At 34.7% G+C, this 16,489-nt stretch overlaps 1 pseudogene across 1 annotated transcript in view; it reads right to left on the bottom strand.

The window, feature by feature from the left end:
• Window positions 1-8,011: 8,011 nt before the first annotated feature.
• The window catches only part of LOC143232486 (long-chain-fatty-acid--CoA ligase 4-like), a 28,289-nt pseudogene continuing 19,811 nt past the window's right edge, over window positions 8,012-16,489 (bottom strand). Inside the window, exons 14-17 of the transcript XR_013017560.1 lie at window positions 11,951-12,025; window positions 10,593-10,781; window positions 10,229-10,504; window positions 8,012-8,345 (exon numbers count right to left, since the gene is read on the bottom strand). The product of XR_013017560.1 is annotated as a long-chain-fatty-acid--CoA ligase 4-like (transcript). The remainder of the gene's footprint in view (window positions 8,346-10,228; window positions 10,505-10,592; window positions 10,782-11,950; window positions 12,026-16,489) is intronic.

Here is a 16,489-nt window from a genome sequence, read left to right as displayed (position 1 = left end):
CAATATAATGAGAAAGCCTGAGCGATAAAAGCCTATCCACGATAAAGATTTACAATAAATGAATCAATAATCAACCAATATAAAGATAAAATGTATAAAAAGTGAAATAAACTGCATAAATTTACAAAGATAGTTTCCTCTTCTTTCTTTTCAGTATAAAACCAAAATAATAGCGTCAAAATAACGCTATTGGTATCATATTATTACAGAGGATTGTATTTTTTGTTTTTGAATTTCGCGTAAAGCTACACGAGGGCTATCTGCGCTAGCCGTCCCTAATTTAGCAGTGTAAGACTAGAGGGAAGGCAGCTAGTCATCACCACCCACCGCCAACTCTTGGGGTACTTTTTACCAACGAATAATGTGATTGACCGTTACATTATAACGCCCACACGGCTGAAAGGGCGAACATGTTTGACGCGACGGGGATGCGAACCCGCGACCCTCAGATTACGAGTCGCACACCTTAACACACTTGGCCATGCCAAGGTGTGAAGAAACACTTGAGAAAACGATGAGAAAAACAGTTGAATACTGTGGCTAAATATTTATAAATATTAAGAGAGTTATTTCATAAAATAGTAAATTACAAAACGTTTGACGAAACAGTAGAATGAAGAGATATTGTAAAAGAGTGAAGCAAGTTGGTGTGATGAAACAGCAGAGAAAAAATCTGGACGAAAACAGTGATGCAATATTATAAAACAGTGAAGCAACGTCGCAGAATGAAACAGCAGAGCGAAGAGTTGTGTGAAAAACAAGGAAGCAAAAGAGTGTGAAAAGATAAAGTGGTGTGAATAGACGTTATATTAAAGAAGTATAACAAAACAGTCTGCTTACTTGTTGTTAGAGCCCGGCATGGCCTATCGCGTTAAGGCGTGCGCTTCGTAATCTGAGGGTCGCGGGTTCGCGCCCGAGTCGCGCCAAACATGCTCGCCCTCCCAGCCGTGGGGGCGTTATAATGTGACGGTCAATCCCCTTTCGTTGGTGAAAGAGTAGCCCCAGAATTGGCGGTGGGTGGTGATGACTAGCTGCCTTCCCTCTAGTCTTACACTACTAAATTAGGGACGGCTAGCACAGATAGCCCTCGAGTAGCTTTGTGCGAAATTCCAAAACAAACAAACAATACTTGTTGTTAATCACAAACCTACACAGCGAGCTACTTGTGATCTGCTCACTGCGAGTATCGAAACCAGATTTTGTGTTATAAGCCCTCAAAGTTACCGCTTAGTCACCGAGTAGTTAACATGTTAAGTTGTTTGACTAATTTGGTTATTGTTAAGTGTATAACTATACAATAGACTATCGGTTTTTTGCCCACCACGGATATCGAAACCCGGTTTTAGACTTAATATTAGTTTTAATGTTCTTCGTAACATGTTCATCACAAGAAAGACTCAATGTCTGTCGTTACATGTTTATATAATCTGTTGATTATTTGTTTATATTGAAAGCCGTTTGCAATTTACTTCTCACCTGCGCAACAACCTTCTATGTTGTGATATGTCTTTATTGCATTACATAGACTTAAGACTTAATGAAGCGTTTATTATATTGTTTTTGAATTTCGCGCAAAGCTACTCGCTAGCCGTTCCTAATTTTGCAGTGTAAGACTAGAGGGAAGGCAGCTAGTCATCACCACCCACCGCCAACTCTTGTGCTATTCTTTTACCATCGAATAGTGGGATTGACCGTACCATTATAACGCCCCCACGGCTGAAAGGGCGAGCATGTTTGATATATATTAGTTTTTATTATTTTTGGTGCAGATTACTTTATAATATTATAGGCATTTCTGTTTGCATGTTTACTGTACATAACACAAGCTCATTCAAACATGTTACGTCCTATAAAAATACATACGATTTAAATTATACCGTATAGTTTTGTTTAACTAAACTGAATATAAAATAGCCAAGCTAATATAATACAAAGACAATCCATTAATCGGAACAGCTGTTGTTGTGAGTCCTAACATTTGACGCTCGTGTAACGTTGGTAGAACTAGACTCGCATTTTAGGACTTTGAGTACACTTTTACGGAACAGTAACAATCAATCCCACTGTTCGATTAAAGTTACATGAGAGTTTACGATGGGTGCTGTCGACGAGTTTTCTTTCCCTTTGTCTTTCAGATACTTAGTTGTAATGTGTAATATTTTGAATAAAATTAAATTTCTTCAACTTAATTTAGTTCACAACGAAATTGTTGTTGTTTAAGCAGTTTGATGACATAATAAACTTCTTGACCACTACCTGACGAGCCTTAATTTAGAGCAAAAGGCCTCGTCGAGACAAGATATACCAGAATAGTGTAGCTTACATGTTATTAGATTCTTTCAAACTTAGATACGGCATAGCCATGTAGTTTGTAATCTGAGGATCAGGAATTCGAATCACCGTCACATCAAAGATACTCTCCCTTTCAGCCGTGGGGGCGTTATAAAGTAAGGGTCAATACCATTATTCCTTGGTAAAAGGATAGCCCAAGAGCTGGTGGTAGGTGATGATGATTAGTTGCCGTCTCCCTCTAGGCTTACAATGCTAAATCAGGGACGGCCAGCGCAGATAGCCCTCGTGTAGCTTTCCACGAAATTCAAAACAAATAATCTTACTTTCACTCAGAATTTAATATAATTAAAATTAGACGCCAATGCGCATATAGCCCTTTACGTATGTGTGTGTGTGCGTTTTCTTATGGCAAAGCCACATCGAGCTATCTGCTTAGTCCACCGAGGGGAATCAAACCCCTGATTTTAGCGTTGTAAATCCGTAGACTTACCGCTGTACCAAGGGGAGACCCCTTTACGTAATTTTGCGCAAAAATTCTACAACAGGCAACTGGAACCATATGTAATAAATATTAAAAAGAAAAGGATGCTTATATTATTTTTCTCTCTCTCTTTTTTTTAAAAAACAAAGTAATGGGAAATTTAAATCTTCTTTTATATGCAAAATAAAGAAATTTTGTCCGTACATATTTCTTTCACTTGTTATGCAACTGTTTTCAGTAACACAAGTAAAAAGTATTTTAAAAAATCCACACACGCTCTAATAACTTTGGACTTAAACCGGTTGTCCTTAATCTTCTTTCTCTCTTGATTTTCGTCTGTGTTTGTCTTTAGGCTGAAACAGCTGTTCACTCACTCCAAGCAGGCGCCAGGTTCGAAGCATAATTCCCATCCATGTTCACCGCGCTGCTGTAACCTTAACACCCCCTCCTTCTTCCAACAACAAAAATCAGGTCACCATATGCACCATTTGGTTATGAAATATGATGTGACATGAGAACTAAACATACTTTGACAATGTTGTTCTTACAAAAGAGTTTCTTGAACTTTTCTAGATTTTATATCCAAGGAATTGAGTAATATACAGAAGTTTCTTCGTGAAAGAGAAATAGTGAAATAATATCCACTAAGAATAAAAACTTTAAGAAATATAGTAATTTGACTTTATTTAAAATATCGTTTAAATTATCGATTAAGAACTTTACAAAAATAATAATTTAACTCCATATATTTTTTAAATGTTTAAATTATTAGGTGTGTGTTTTTCTGCTTAGCTCACAGAGGTGAATCGAACTGCTGATTTCAGCGTTACAAATACAGAGACATACCGCTGTACTAGCAAGGGGCTTAAATTAGTGGTTAAAAAGATTTCCAAATATAATAATTTAACATTATATTTTACTTAAAATGTTTAAATTACTGGTTAAATAATAGTTTATTTCAATAACTAAATTTATTATTACATAAGCATATACATTTGTCAGAGTTTCGGTTCTTTTTTACGTAAACCCTGCTCGGCTTATATAGAATGGAAGGGGTCTACTGCACGAACCAAAACTATATACATTTTATATAAGCAAGGAACAAACTTACCTTTATGGAATCTGTATAAACTTGGAGGAAGTTGATAAATGTAAACGTTTTAGAGGATTATAATATAGCGTATGTTTGTCTTGTTGAATGTAAACTTTGTAGGAAATGTTTATAGGATGGTTCTACAAGTGTAACATGCAAGCCTACTTTTTATTAAGTGTGTATGTGTGTATTTTTTTATAGCAAAGCCACAACGGGCTATCTGCTGAGCCCACCGAGGGGAATCGCACCCCTGATTTTGCGTTGGAAATCCGTAGACACACCGCTGTACTAGCGGGGGACGCTTTTTATTGTTTGGATTGTTTTGGAATTTCGCACAAAGCTACTAGAGGGCTATCTGCACTAGCCGTCCCTAATTTAGCAGTGTAAGACTAGAGGGAAGGCAGCTAGTCATCACCACCCACCGCCAACTCTTGGGCTACTCTTTTACCAACGAATAGTGGGATTGACCGTCACATTATAACGCCCCCACGGCTGGGAGGGCGAGCATGTTTGGCGCAATGCGGGCGCGAACCCACGCTTTTTATTAAGATTGTGCAATCCATAAATTTCGCGTGAGAATACAACTATACACAAACACACACCGCTTGTTTTAGTTTATTTTTATACTTTATTTCAAATTTGAGGAGAGAAAACCTATAGTAGACTATGTACAAAATCATAAAAAATCTGTCAGCTTGTTTTGTGAAAATGTTCAAATGAAGTGAACACCTCTTGATAAGCTCAAGAACTTCTTTACATCTCCTTGATTCGTATGAAGTTCTAAGAAGTGGAATAATGTATGAACGTTCAGTATTGTTCGTTAATTAAGACTAAATTTTTTTACACGTTCGCTTTACATCATATATTTTTCTTCGTCTTCAACATAGACCCTGATCTTCTAGTAACAGCCAGTTCACACCAAAGCTCGTATAATTTTATGCTTCGTGAATATTGTATTTTATCAACTCATTCAGAGCCATGATACACATGTGCTCTCCACAGCACTACCACGGGAACGTCTATATAGCTCTCGCTTTAACCTTGAAATGTGTGACATTAAATACATGTCAGTTGAACCCTGTGTATCGCCATAAAAAAAACAAGAAGAGTATTCCTCTTATCAAACTCTTGGGCCCGGCATGGGCAGGTGAGTTAAGGCGTTCGACTCGTAATCTAATGGTCGTGGGTTCGAATCCCGGTCACACTAAACATGCTCGCCCTTTCAGCTGTGGGGCGTTATAATGTGACAGCCAATCCCGCTATTCGATGGTAAAAGAGTGGCCCAAGAGTTGGCGATGAGTGGTGATGACTAGTTGCCTTCTCTCTAGTCTCACACTGCTAAATTAGGGACGGTTAGCGCAGATAGCCCTCGTGTATCTTTGCGCAAAATTCAAAACAAACAAACCTACTAAATTCTCAAGATTTATCATTTTTAACTTTCAGATAAGTAATGAAATATTGGTTGGTTGGTTTGTTGTTTTATGGTGAAAAGCAACTAAGCCATTAAAATTTTAGACATAAAAATAAAAAATCTTTAAATGTTTGTTTGTTTTGTTTTTTTAATTTCGCGCAAAGTTACACGAGGGCTATCTGCGTTAGCCGTCCCTAATTTAGCAGTGGAAAACTAGAGGGAAGGCAGTTAGACATCAACACCCACCGCCAACTCTTGGGCAACTCTTTTATCAACGAATAGTGAGATTGACCGTCGCTTATAACGCTCCCATAGCTGAAAGGGCGAGCATGTTTGGTGTGACGGGGGGGGGAAGAGTTAAAGGTTATATATATATTATTTAACGTTAATATTACATTCGTTAACCATGTTAACCATTCGACAGCTCATCGTTAATTATCTTGTAAACTTTTATTTTCCGTCTTTATCGAAAATTTTATTTTTGTAATTACAATAACTTGTGAGTGATATGAAATAATAATAATAATAATGTGTTCACCACACCATATATACTATATCCAGCGCTGCCGAAATATTTCACCCTATGTGTCGGTTAATTAGGCTGTCTGGAATAGAAGGATGTTCTAGAAGGTAGAGGCGCTGTACAGAAAAAAAAAGGAAAAAATTGTGCGGAAAACCTTCGCATCCTGAAAGATTTTCCTGGAAATTTTAACATCTCCAAATACAAATACTGTCGTAATTTAGTGGCGCTAGTGCAGCTTTGTTTGTGCTCTTTCCCACTGGCGGGCTTAATTTATAAAGCTCCTATACTGTATTTAAACTATTGGATTTCACACAAGTACGGAGGGAGGGTAGAGTGTTCAACAGAACCCCTATTTTTGTAATGTAAAAAAATATATATTTATACAGCTATAATGCAACTAACTGTGGTATTTAACGTTCAAGATGTTTGTGGATTTCACGTGAACAGCCATGCAACTGTTTAAAATATATTTTAAGCAAAACTACTTCCGGATTTAATCTCATAAAACCTATTTTTTTCTACACATCTTCTGTGTGGGGATGCCTCTAGGTCCCCTTATTATTAGAGGGCCCGGCATGGCCTAGCGCATTAAGGCGTGCGCTTCGTAATCTGAGGGTCGCGGGTTCGCGCCCGAGTCGCGCCAAACATGCTCGTCCTTTCAGCCGTGGGTGTTTCATAATGTGCAGTCAATCCCACTATTCGTTGGTAAAAGAGTAGCCCAAGAGTTGGCGGTGGGTGGTGATGACTAGCTGCCTTCCCTCTAGTCTTACACTGCTAAATTAGGGACGGCTAGCACAGATAGCCCTCGAGTAGCTTTGTGCGAAATTCAAAAAAACAAACAAACAAAAAAAAACCTTATTATTAGAATGCTTTGCATATTGATTGTGCTTCGGGTAATATAGAATCCCTCTTTCAAACATTCTGTGTGCTGTACTTTAGAACATTAACAAGATGTCAAGCATTTCCAGTAAAATATTGTAAAAGAAACGCTTTCGTTACCAAACTTTTCGCCTTTCCAGCGATGACCAGGTTCGACAAACTTCTGATGATAAAGCTGTGTTTATTATTATTAAATACATTTAAAAACTGTTATGGTATGAGCTATATGCAGGAGTTTGTATTACAATTATTACCACTCTTACTTAAGTCATTCACAAATTAAGTTTAAGGTAAGGATTAATAATACATTACTCTTTATCAAGACACGCGGTCTCCCGCTGGTACAGCGATAAGTCTATGGATTTACAACGCAAAAATCAGGTGTTCGATTCGTCTCGGTGGACTCAACAGATAGCCCGATGTGGCTTTGCTATAAGAAAACACACACGTAACACTGTGACGTGTGGCCAAAACAATTTGCAGGACACACCGTGTGTTATTTACAGGAGTGATAGTTTAACGATTTTCCACGTTCTGAAGCTCAATCTGTAATCACCTAAACGATATTTTCAATGGATGTATTCTACTGGAATCTTACTTCACAATTTCAAGATAATCCATTAAGAAATATCTGAGATATAAAGTCTCCAATTTTAATTGAATTTCATCCTATTTTGTTTCGTAAAAATAGCACAAAAATGTTATTTGATTAAAAATACATACCTTTTTATGGATTTTTTTTCCAAATTGGTTACACAAATTGACTTTTACAACCTACAGTTAGGAGTTCCATTTGGTGTGAATATAAACTACATGTGCAAAGCTGTTTAACAAAACCTCTCAAATTTAACGAAACATTTTTCGAATGAGTGCGCAAAACGTCACCTGAGCTATCGTTTAACATTTTCACTGCAGCTTTACACAAGAGTAAAAACAGACCATTTTTAGATTTTAGTCATTTGCATTAATGGCGGTTGACTTACAGCAACAAAACTCTAAGATAACAGAATGTGCAGATGCACAAGTATTTGTTAGCACAAGCAAACGAGATTAGCAGTTTCTACCCCAAACAGAAAAAAATGATAGAACTTATTATTGTGCACAACATAAATTAATTCATACTGCATATCTGTGTAGAATATCACTTGATACTTGTACAGGAAGCTCAAAATATTATATTCTTGTTTAGAATGGAAAAAGAAATTGATTTAACATTTCTAACAACTTTCATGAACATGTACTTTTGATAAAAATCTATATTTTCTTTTCAGAAAATGAATTCTCAAAAAATTAGTTATATGAAGTAATAAGTAAAACCCAGCTAAACTTAAATGTATTTAAAATTTCAACATTTTATTTCTTTTAAACTGCACAAGTAGTCTAAATTTGTGCTAACAAAATCTAAGGAATTTAACAACAGTCTAGAAACATGTAATCAAACTAAAAAGTTGATTTCACTTCTGAACAAGTTAAAAGGGAAAGAATATGATGATAATGTTCAAATGATGTCAATTAGAAGTATAAAGAGCAGTAATATCATCTTTGTAGTATTGTTTTATGGCATTCCTACAAAGTTTATATGTAGCAGTTACAAGCCCTGATTCTGGAGTCCATAGTTCACAACACAGCTTTATCTTCTTGGGAATTTCATTTCGTCCAAGTTTTGCTGAAACAAAAAGGAAACATTTTCTTACATTTATAAAACTTTCTTTAAAAATAAAAATGATTATTAATGTATTTGAAAAGTTTATAATAGATTTTTTATTTACTTTAACCTTTAGGAAACTAAGATATATATATATATATATATAATGGAAAATTAATTGTAAATACTTTCAACCATCTCCCATCAAATATTGTCTTTTGTTATAAAACAGTGTTTGCCAACAAACAAAATGTTTCATAATAACTAATCTTAGTTTGTTTGTTTTGGAATTTCGCACAAAGCTACTCAAGGGCTATCTGTGCTAGCCGTCCCTAATTTAGCAGTGTAAGACAAGAGGGAAGACAGCTAGTCATCACCACCCACCGCCAACTCTTGGGCTACTCTTTTACCAACGAATAGGGGGATTGACCGTCACATTATACACCCCCACGGCTGGGAGGGCGAGCATGTTTGGCGCGACGCGGGCGCGAACCCGCGACCCTCGGATTACGAGTCGCACGCCTTAAGCGCTTGGCCATGCCAGGCCACTAATCTTAGTAAAAAACAAATCTTCTTGAGCTTCAGAAGAAAATACAATTAATTATTTATTTTCGAATAATTTCAGCTATTATTTGCTCATAAATGTCAATAACAAACTTCAGTTTTAAAGAATTTCATCTCCTATCAACCACTAAATATTAATAATAAGTTCAGTTTTGAACAATGGCAGCTTCCATTAGCCTATAACAGCCAATAAAAATTTCAGTTTTAAACAATGCCAGCTCTCATCAACTCATAAAAGTCAAAGATAAGAAACTTGGAGAAACCAAACATAGGGCTAAAAAAAATTTAAATTTCTTTGAAAAATAGCATGAGATGCCATTTTGCAGTTTCATGTGTCTTTTAGGGGTCACTGGCTATTAAAACTGAAGCTATGAGATGCTGAAAAATACGGAGTATTCAGAAAGTCCTTAAAATATGTAATATTTTCATTATATTTGTACTTATGGAACCCACTGAGGTTAATGTGTCTTTACATGCAAAAAGAAATCAACATAAATTGTTCTAAATGTGTAATGAAAACTTGAATTTAAAGTAATAAAACTTTATTCATTAAATTTCAATGATTTATATGAAAGTATGTTCTTATATTTAGTGCCATTTACTGAATAAATTACTAGACTTGATCTAAGATCAGTATATCATGTCACACATCATCTTGGAGAGGGAAGGTAAGTAATTTGTTGAAAAATCTAAAACTCTTTAGAAACATACATATCACTTTTATTATGTTCTACAGGTGTGGACTATCAGTTACAAGTACATTCAATAGATATGATTTTACTAAACCAAGAAATGCATATTTCTTACATTTTAAATCAAACAATAAAGAAATGCATATTTTATGGTTTAGCACAGTCTTATCTGTTGAAATGTAGTTTATACCGTATAGTCCACACCTTAAGAAAAAATAAGAGAACAATTACTAAGATATAAAAGTCAGAAGTAATGTGTATCTATGTAAGGAGTTTTTCTGATTTTTCTGTAAATTAATTACTTTCAAATGAAGAAGTTAATCTTACCACACTTAGTAGTGCAAAACGTATTTTTGTATTCACTTTTTGCACTTGTCTTGATAATGTATTATTTTTTTATTCCAAGGGCTGATATGTGCAATGCACAGCTAAACTTAAAATTTTCAGACATTGGACATATTAGAATTTATCTTCAGAAACAAGATATGCAGCCAAAACTTGTTGGTGTTTCTTTATATGTGTTTTTTTTGGTTTTGTAAGTCTGATATACAGTTCCATTTATTCTTTTTCCTGGCTTACAATTTTAATTTATGTTACTTAAAATGACACACTACAAAATACTCTCTCTAGCTAAAACAAAACCTATACCTTTCTTGCAGTGCTCTGTTAGAGATTTTAGAAACTCTGCAATAACATCCTTGTCCTTACACATTTCTTCAAAACAAAGGTCCTCTTTGCCCAAGCTAACAGATAGAAAATGCAAATGTTTTTGATTGGGTACGACCAATGCTACCACATATGATTCAAAGCTATTTCCATAGACACAGATGTTATTCACAGGTGGAAATCTCTTCAGCTCAGTCTCTACCTTTCCCAAAGAAACATATTCACCCATCTGGAGCTTTACCAAGTCTTTTTTGCGATCTGGAGAAGAAAACAAATTATCAATGACTGGGTGAGAGGTTAAATGTCTTTGCCAAAAATCCTGAATAACTCAATCTAAATTTCTTACCAATAATTTTGATGGTACCATCAGGATACAGTTCAGCAATGTCACCAGTAAAAAACCAGCGAATTCCATCTTTCTCAAAAAATGCTTCATTGGTCAATTCTTCATTTTTGTAATAGCCTTGTGCCACACTGTCCCCACCTACAATAACTTCTCCCCGAGGATGAGGTTTGTCCCATACAGAATATCCACCTCATAAAGATAATCAAGGATATTAGTTAACAATCCTTAAAAACAAGGGAATTATCTGTGCTTCATAAATGGGAATAGCTACAACATACTTTTCAGAAATATTATTTTTATACACTAACACTTTGCACATGGTTATAAGTTAACAAACCTTAGGAATAAAAATAGTAAGGCTAAACATTACCAGCTATAATAAGAAACTATAAATTGAAAATAAAAAAAAAAATTGTATTGTTTCTATTAGAAAAAGTACTCTTGATTTTATTTATCATCATATTCATGAAACTTCTGAACTGAGGATAGAAGAAGTGAATTCTACTATTAACAGACAAGTAATGAGCTTCTCTGACATGGATATAACAGATGAAGTCCACAACCACAATCAAGGAACCTCTTTGTTGAAAGTAAGAAGGATACTCCACTATCAGGGTTTAAGGAGTGAATTATATTATCAGGACTCAAATACAAGTTTCACTATCAAGAGTCAACTAATTGACTTCATTATTAAGGGTGAGTGAAATGATTCTCACTATTAAAAGTAACAATACAAACTTCATTAATAATTGTACAAGAAGAGAACTAAACTTTCAGTAAACAAGAAAACTTGTGACCACCTTTTCTGATTGGGTCAACTGAGGCACATGGAAATTTCTAATAGTCTTATGTGGAAATTATCGTAATACAGCAAAGGTTTCACAGACATAAGATATATAAGTTTGTATGTGATATGATTAAAAATACGTTAATTTTAATAAGACTGAATGTGGATCAAAACCAAGCAATTTTATACTCTTTTCATCAAGATTTTACTGAAAATATTGTACATAAATTAATTCTGTTAAGTTTTGGGAATCTTCACGTCTGTTTATTCTCTTACACAGTAAACTTCCTATAAAAGTGATATAATTCAATTTGCTCTTTAACAAAGAAGTGCCAACAAAATATTTCCTATTTCACTGGCAAATACAATACCACAGAGGTGATAAAGTTTGCTAACTGGTCTTTTAAAACCTAAAATTTACTAAAATCACCCTGAATAAAGTATAATACACTGTGAAAGTTTGACTTAAAATAATTTATTTGTGACAAAAGAAACTTAGAAGGAACAATAGTTTACAAAACCAAGAGCATGTTATTTGTATTTCATTATCTCCTATATTACTTCACCTTACCTTCCTCCCAGTCTTTAAGTTGAATGAAACAGTCAGCGACTGGAGCTCCCACTCTTCCAATGCTTAGATCATTTACTGAAAAACAAAAATCACAAAGAACTTAGATTTGCTGCAATATATTATATATTGCAATCTTGAACAACTGAGTTCAGTACATTAAGTTCTTGAGCAACTGGACGTAATATCTTGAAATCTGATTTTAAACAAATGAATTTATTATATTACAATCTTGGCCCACTTTATATGGACTTAATCATTTTGACAAATCAGCCGTGAAACCACTATGTAATTTTTAAGTATTTTTTACTAAGAATTATCTACAAATTTATAAAGCCAGAGTTTTACAAGTCTCAGTGCAAGGTAATCGTAATGTTATAATCAAAAACGCTTTCTTCATTTTCAGATTTCATTTGCATCATCTCTAGAACATCCTATGTTTCTCTATTATTACAGACTCAATCTATTTGACTGGTCTTGTTACCACCATAAAAAGTATAAAATAAACATAATTTATCCTTTTTCTTCCTAGAATAATTGTTAAATATTACAGAAAAGTACACACTATTGAATTATACATCCAAAACTACTACAATTTAAGCATCTCCATCATTTATTGTTTTACTACCATTTACATTAATAACAATGTGAATTATCACAGCATAGTAACTTTACACAAATAATCAAATTTTGAGCTTGTAAAATGTGTTCATATTTGTCAAGTTTTTCTTATCTAACTTACTTATAATTTTTATATTTTCATTACTTTTACAACAATAAAAAACATGAAATTTAGTATCCATGTGTGGGTATTTTACTTTTTTGGTCTTGAAGTTTCAATGAAAGTCTTTTTGTAAAGGTGTTTAGCACCTTACTGAAATTTTATTTATTTTAAACATGCATTTTACAACACAAAATAATAAGGCATAACACAAAAAGTGTCTTAGCACTATAATATGATACTTTATAATGCTCGTTATAATGTTTAAGTTATATTTTCAGAGTGTTCACATAGTTAAAGTCTCTTAGAATAAACATAATTTATTTTGTACCTCTTTGCATCCATACTTTGATCTTTTATTACCAATATGTATCCTTCTTATAGCCAAAATGAACTAATTATTATCTTTTCTCATTTATTTACATTTAAAAGCTGGCCTTTTTATACTTGGTTTGCACATTTTGATAACATAAGATCTGCCTTTTGTTACGTGTTTTATCTTTTGACAATCAAAAACTGGCCTTTTATCACTTGTATTATTTTGCAACCAAATTTTTTTTTACCTACTTGCATATTTTTTGTAATCAAAAGTTGACTTTTATTAATTTTTACAATAAAAAAATGGTTTTCACTACTTGTTTGTATCACTTGAAAACCAATACTTGAATTTTGATCTGTTTGCATCTGTTATTCCTTAAAAGTTCATATATGGGTCTCTTTTGCTTCTTTTGTTTCCTAAAAAGACCACTTTTTGTATATTAGTATATTTTGATATGCAGAAGTTCAACTTTTGTTACCTAGAGTTTTTTTTTATTTACAGGAATTAAATGTTTGTTGCCCATTTGCATCTTTTTTTCAACAAACATTCATTTTTTGTAACCTACTTACATGTCTTTTGGATTCCAGTAATATTTATATTATTGTTTTTTTTCACTCTTTTACTGGATGGAAAGCTTATATTTTGAACATCTTTTAGTGCAAGCAAGTGTGCCATTTGAATATTTTGAGGCACCAAAAGAAATGTAAAACAATAATCTGCTTTGGGGAAATATGTATAAAAGTTGACAGAATAGTACATAAAAACTGGCCTTTCCATCAGCTTCTGTTAACATGGAAAGATTTTTCATGCAGTATACTAAGCAACTGAGTACGATATATTGCAGTCTTCCTTAAATAATTGAGTGCAACATGCTGCAATCTTAAACAACAGAGTAGAGCATACTGTAGTCCTTAAAAATTAAGTGAAAGTAAGTACTTATCACCCAAAACTAGAATTCCACATTACAAAGGTAGAGAGGCTGGTAAAGGTGTAAAAGTAATCAAATAAGCAGAGAGCAACCACCATGAAAGAACAGGTTTGCCAAAAATATAAAAGAAGGCATACCCGTGGGATATAGCACTACTTTTGAAACAGGTATGCTCTTTGCCCATTAAAAAAAAAAACAAGTAAGGAAACATAATACAGAACTTAATAGACAGGCACCATGTCACAAGTAAGGAAACATAATACAAAACTTAATAGACAGGCACCATGTCATGTAATACAGATGATATTCACATGTGTAACAAGCATGAGTATGTTACACAATCATGGTCACATTTGATGAAGGTGCCTGAAATCAGATATAAGAACACATGGTTATGGATAAAGGACTACAAATGTATATGAATAGCCCAAGTGTGGTCTGTTTGGGCAAAACAATCAACAGAAAGTGCCTTGGGACACATCAGATTATGCTAAGTGTGATCTATCTTGTCAGAAACAACAGTGGAAGCCCATTGCATAAATAAGGTAAGATAAACAAGTGCAGTCTGCCCAAGCAAAACACATCCAGGGGAAGAAACTTCAACTTACATTAAGAAAGCCAAGAGTGATTAGCCCCAGCAAAACATCTGAGGGAAACATGTTATATGTCAAATGCAGTCCACCTGGGCAGAAAACATCTAGTGGAAACATCTTGCATAATATTATTTTCATGTTACATGTTGTATGTAACAGATTGTGTGATCAACAAGTGGAGTCAGCCCAGGCAAAAAGAAGAACTTTGTATAAGACTGATTGATTTAGATCTTGAGTGTAATATTTTGAGAAATCAAGAAGTGCACTATGTCCAGGCACAAAACATCCAGGGAAGCACCTTGCATAAAAAAAATTAATTTGTAAACAACAAGTGCAGTCAGCCCAGGCAAAACATCCAGGAGAAGTGCCTTGTGTTTTATCAGATATGTTAAGTGCAGTTCACCTGGGCAGAAAATATTCAGTGGAAGCACCTTCCATAATATTTGTATTTCAAAATCAACAAGTGCAGTCTACTCTGGCAAAACACATATGGGAGAAGCACCTTGGATTTGGAATATTTTATTTTATGATATGAAATATAGCAACAGTGGCCCTATTCTCACAAAGTGTGTAAATATAACTATGGAATTTGTTTTATTGTAGAAATCCCACTCCAAGGGAAACCTCCATGGCTCACCACTCCAGCAACTTGGGACTGGATGTGGCAAGAATTCTCATGCTCCACTGGAAAAAAAAGAGGGGAGGTACACACTGGAGAGTCCAGAGGAATGACACACTAGAGACTGCATGCCTGCAATATCTATCTTGAACAGCAGAAAAAACCTAATTGTAAGAATCAAAGGTCAGTAAAGATCATAAAAATATCCCATCTGCTTCACCGATTAAATCCATGAATAATGATCTTTTATATAAGATGTAGTGATAAAAGAATATATATATATATAGATATATACATACCACTGAATAAGTGGCTGGTGGTATTACAGAAACACTCCATCAAGGAAACATGGACCAGAGTAAAGAATGTGAATAAGAGGGAAATAACTGGAGAAAAGAAGGCACTGGAAGTATAAGAAAGGAAGGTGTTTGACAAGACAGCCCTAAAAACAGCAACAGTTAAAACCAAACAAACCTTGAACAACCAACCAGATGCAGAACTGGGACAAGTGAGGAATAGAAAGGTAGGATGATCATAAGCCATGGCCAATAGACCAAAGGCATTGATATTACTTCAGACTCTGGACTGAATAAAAATTACATATGAGGTTGGAGTGTGGTAACAATGGGATGATAAATGTCCATTTGCAGCTTTTTAACAAGTGGTCAGGAGAGGGGTAAGGATGATAAGGACATGGGCAGTAACTTCAGTAAGAGCCAGAGCAGAGGGAACCAGATGGAAGAAGGATGGAATTTTCCAAGAGTTCTTTGAGGAAATTCCACTGAGCAAGAAGTATCTAATGAAGGGAATACATATGCACCTGACATAAGAGAATGAGAGGTTCCAAGGAAGCCTACAACCTCAGAAGAAAAGTAACCTTTCATGCAGGGAGAGAGAAGAAGAAAGTAGGACTTTTGTGACTGCCTGTTCTATATCCTAGAACCGAAGTGGAGAAAAGTAAGCTTGATTGAGATGGGAAGTAAAGAGAAACCCTAAATTAATAGGATACTGGGATGGGATGGTAAAAGGTTTCTTTAACTTGATGATAAACCCCAGCTAAGTATGTTCTCAAAGAAGCAAGCAAGTATGAATGACTGACTGGCATGAGAAGAGGCAAGTAGCAGCCAATCATCCATGTAGTAGGGAATCCAAAGAGGTAGTGAGTGAAGATGACATGCAAAAGCATACCTCTCAATAAAACATATACAGAGCTGAAGAAAAACCAAATGGCAACATCCAAAACTGAAAGACAGAACCCAAATGGATGAACTGAAGATAAATGGCATGACAATGAGGCAAAAAACCCAACTAAGTGAGAGGCAGGACTCCAGAGTGAAGCACAACGTCTCCAGATAAGAATAC

This window comes from Tachypleus tridentatus, chromosome 11 (genome assembly GCF_004210375.1).
Source record: "Tachypleus tridentatus isolate NWPU-2018 chromosome 11, ASM421037v1, whole genome shotgun sequence".
Lineage (NCBI taxonomy): Eukaryota > Metazoa > Arthropoda > Merostomata > Xiphosura > Limulidae > Tachypleus > Tachypleus tridentatus.
Note: the sequence above shows the minus strand (reverse complement) of the source record. Positions and strands in the feature narration are given on the sequence as shown.